Source organism: Lepidochelys olivacea (assembly GCF_965140295.1).
Source record: "Lepidochelys olivacea isolate rLepOli2 genome assembly, chromosome: 18".
Lineage (NCBI taxonomy): Eukaryota > Metazoa > Chordata > Testudines > Cheloniidae > Lepidochelys > Lepidochelys olivacea.
In genome coordinates, this window is record NC_140428.1 from 30,404,100 (window position 1) to 30,408,824 (window position 4,725).

Below are 4,725 nucleotides of genomic sequence, written 5' to 3' on the forward strand. Positions count from 1 at the left end.
CTCCTGTTCCTCTGCGTGTGTGTGTGGGGGGGGATGTTAGGTCGCTGCTGCCTTGCGCCGCGGCGGGGGCGGCTGCGCCTCTGGCGGGGCGGGTGTTGAGGGCAGAGTGGGTCGAGGGCGGTTGCTGAGCCGGGCCAGGCTCTCGCCCCGGATCCCCGCCCCAGGTGACGGGGGCGCTGAGTCGGCGGCTCGAGCCCTGGCCTGTAGCCCCTCAGGGCGTTGGGGGCGGGTCTCCTTGGCAGCCGCTCGATGGAGTCTGCCAGGCCCCGTCCCTTCTCGCGTTGCCCATGAGGGCACGGGGCGGCAGGCCTGGGGCCCCGAGGGGGGCGGGGCAATTTGCCCAGGGCCCCGCGGCTGCCCCACGAGAGTTTCCGGCGGCGGGGGTCCTTCCGCTCCATGCCTCCGGCGCAGTGCTCTGAAGGCCCGGGCGGAAGGACCCCCGCTGCCAAAGACCCCAGGCCCCCCGAGTCCTCTGGGGGGCGCGGCCTGTGGCCTTGGGATGTGTGAGGGCGGCCGAGCGGAGGCAGCACGAGGCCCCCAGGGACGGGGGGAGACCCCGCTGGCGGCTCGAGCCCGGGGAGTGATGGCCAGGGTCCGAGCTCTGGGGGCTATCTACAGAGCCGCTGGGCTGAGGGCAAGGGCTGTCCCGCAGCCCCGGGATGGGGGCTGTAACTCACCAGTCTTGGGGGGCTCTATAACCCCTCCTACGAGCCGGGGTGGAGGTGAGGGATTGGGGGGAATCTATAACCGCCCCGGGATGGGGTGGAGCTGAGGGGTTGGGGGGGCTCTATAACCACTCCTCCCCTTCTGAGGTGGAAGTGAGGGGTGGGGGGGGCTCTATAACCCTCTTTTGGGGTAGGGGAAATGTTAAGACTGTATCACCCCCACCCCCCTGGGTTAGGGGCCTGTATAATCCTCCGGATACAGGGAATGGAGAGAAGAGGTGTTTGGTGTGGATGGGACTGTGTAGCCCCCAGGACTGAGAGTGGTTTTGGAGGATGGGGGAACTCTGTAGTTCACTGGTCTGGGGAGGAGGAAGAGGAGTGGGTTTCAAAGGAAAGGAGTATGTAACACCACCAACCTGACCCCCTGGGCTACAAGGAAAGAGGATACTGTGGGCAATGTATTATATACAGAGCTGGGTGATTGCGAATAACAGATTTTTTGGTTTGGGGCCAAACAGAAAAAGCCAAACAACACTTGGTTCAGTATGAACTGAAAATAGACTTCAGTTTTTCTCACCAAACCTCTCATGGAGGATAGGTCCATCAATGGCTATTAGCCAGGATGGGCAGGGATGGTGTCCCCAGCCTCTGTTTTGCCAGAAGCTAGGAATGGGCGACAGGGATAGATCACTTGATGATTACCTGTTCTGGTCATTCCCTCTGAAGATCCTGGCATTGGCTACTGTCAGAAGACAGGATACTAAGCTAGATGGACCTTTCTTATGTTCTTAACCAAACCAAAAATAAGTTTCAAGTTAAACAAAATGTTTAGTTTGACTTTGAAATGAATGGATTTTTGTTTGTTTGTTCAGTTTGGTTTGGGTTTGTTTGTTTCATTTTGTATCAGTTGTCTTTTCAGAGAATGCTACAAGGAGGTCCCGGACTTCAATCTCTTACCTAGAAACCTAAATTTGGCCTCCAGAACCTCTCTTCTGCCTTTCCCGATGTCATTGGTACCCATGTGTACCATGATCACCAGCGCCTCCCCAGCACTGCATGTATACATGTCCTAGATGTCTTGAGAGATCCCCAACCTTCGTACCTGGCAGGTAGTTGCCCATGCAGTTCTAAGCTCGTATCCAACCTACAACAATGATCTATCCCAGATGCTTCTAAGAGAGGTGAATCTTCACCCTCCTCATATTCTCCCCAAAATCGGTACTTAAGCAATTGTATATTTATTTTGGAGTAGAGAAAAAATTTCCCAACCCAGCTTGTGATCAGCTTATGTCCTGAACCATGAGCAGTAGTCCTAATTTTTTATCAAGTCATGAAGTAGCCCCCATGTAATTGTGTAATGTATAATGTTGCTAATTTGATTTAAAATATGATCCTATTAACAGGTCTGTGTTTGGACAGATGAGTGACGTACGCTGCTCCTTTTAGTGTCAAAATTGGGTTCACATGTAATGTCTTGCTTAAAAAAAAATGTGTCCCTCCTGTGCCAAAATATGATGATTTATTGTCCTTTGCAATAAATAATAAAGATCAGATGTTCTTTATGGTGACTCCTATGCAACTGAAATCCCCAACACCCATGTCGGGGTTTAAATATTGAGTTTGGACAATATGCAACAGACTTAAATTACAGCAAGGGAAGTTTAGGTTGGAAGTTAGGAAAAAATTCCTAAATTTCAGAGTAGTTAAGCACTGAAATAAATTGCCTAGGGAGATTGTGAAATCACCATCATTGGCAATTTTTAAAAGCAAGTTAGACAAACACCTGTCATGGATGGTCTAGATAATACTTAGTCCTGCCTCAGTGCAGGTAACTGGGCTAGAAGACCTCTCAAGGTCCCTTCCAGTCTTACGATTCTATGCATTAGTCTCTTGAATCCTGCATGTCTCTTTTGTGTACTGTATAAAGAAAAGGAGTACTTGTGGCGCCTTAGAGACTAACCAATTTATTTGAGCATAAGCTTTCGTGAGCTACAGCTCACTTCATCGGATGCATAAACTGGAAAATACAGTGAGGAGATTTATATATACATAGACCATGAAAAAATGGGTGTTTATCATACACATTGTAAAGAGAAGAAAAGGAAAGTGAGTGATCATTTAAGATGAGCTATTACCAGCAGGAGGGTGGGGTAGGGGGAGCGAAAACCTTTTGAAGTGATAATCAAGGTGGGCCATTTCCACCACATTTCCAGGAATTAACAAGAACATCTGAGGAACAGTGAGGGGGGGGGGAAGGAGGAATAAACAAGGGGAAATAGTTTTACTTTGTATAATGACTCAATCACCCCCAGTCTCTGTTCAAGCCTAAGTTAATTGTATCTAATTTGCAAATTAATTCCAATTCAGCAGTCTCTCGTTGGAGTCTGTTTTTGAAGTTTTTTTGGAGAAGAATAGTCACTTTTAGATCAGAAGTCGAGTGACCAGAGAGATTGAAGTGTTCTCCAACTGGTTTATGAATGTTATAATTCTTGACGTCTGATTTGTGTCCATTTATTCTTTTACGTAGAGACTGTCCAGTTTGACCAATGTACATGGCAGAGGGGCATTGCTGGCACATGATGGCATAGATCACATTGGTAGATGTGCAGGTGAACGAGCCTCTGATAGTGTGGTAGTGTCTATCAACTTCATGAAAAAACTCGTACAGATACAGACAGACATTATCTTCCTTTCCAAATACAAACAGATGGACATCATACCAAAAGGACTGAAGATAAAAAATCCATTACAATCTACATACCACACAGACTATGCTGATAGCTTGTGCCACACGCTCTCAAAGAAACTGCGGAACCACCTGATCAACATCCTCTACAGCAAACAGGGAAAGATTAAAAATGAGCTCTCAAAACTGGATACTCTCATAAAAAACCGACCTTCCACACAAACTTCCTCGTGGCTGGACTTTACTAAAACTAGACAAGCCATTTACAACACACACTTTGCTTCTCTACAAAAGAAAAAGGACACTAAACTATCTAAACTACTACATGCCACAAGGGGCCACAACAGTGGTTCCCTTAACCCACCCAGCAATTTTGTTAATCTGTCCAACTATACTCTTAGCCCAGCAGAAGAATCTGTCCTATCTCAGGGCCTCTCCTTCTGCCCCTCCACCCCCATGAACATGATACAGTTCTGTGGTGACCTAGAATCCTATTTTCGACGTCTCTGACTCAAGGAATATTTCCAACACGCCTCTGAACAACATACTAATCCACAGATACCTTCCTACCAATACTACAAAAAGAAGGATTCTAGGTGGATTCCTCCTGAAGGTCGAAACAGCAGACTGGACTTCTACATAGAGTGCTTCCGCCGACATGTACGGGCTGAAATTGTGGAAAAGCAACATCACTTGCCCCATAACCTCAGCCGTGCGGAACACAGTGCCATCCACAGCCTCAGAACCAACTCTGACATCATAATCAAAAAGGGCTGACAAAGGAGGTGCTGTTATCATCATGAATAGGTCGGAGTATGAACAAGAGGCTGCTCGGCAGCTCTCCAACACCACTTTCTACAAGCCATTACCCTCTGATCCCACTGAGAGTTACCAAAAGAAACTACAGCATTTGCTCAAGGAACTCCCTGAAAAAGCACAAGAACAAATCCGCACAGACACACCCCTGGAACTCCGACCTGCGGTATTCTATCTGCTACCCAAGATCCATAAACCTGGAAATCCTGGGCGCCCCATCATCTCAGGCATTGGCACCCTGACAGCAGAATTGTCTGGCTATGTAGACTCCCTCCTTAGGCCCTAACCAGCACTCCCAGCTATCTTCGAGACACCACTGACTTCCTGAGGAAACTACAATCCATGGGTGATCTTCCTGAAACCACCATCCTGGCCACTATGGATGTAGAAGCCCTCTACACCAACATTCCACACAAAGATGGATTACAAGCCGTCAGAAACAGTATCCCCGATAATGTCACGGCAAACCTAGTGGCTGAACTTTGTGACTTTGTCCTCACCCATAACTATTTCACATTTGGGGACAATGTATACCTTCAAATCAGCAACACTGCTATG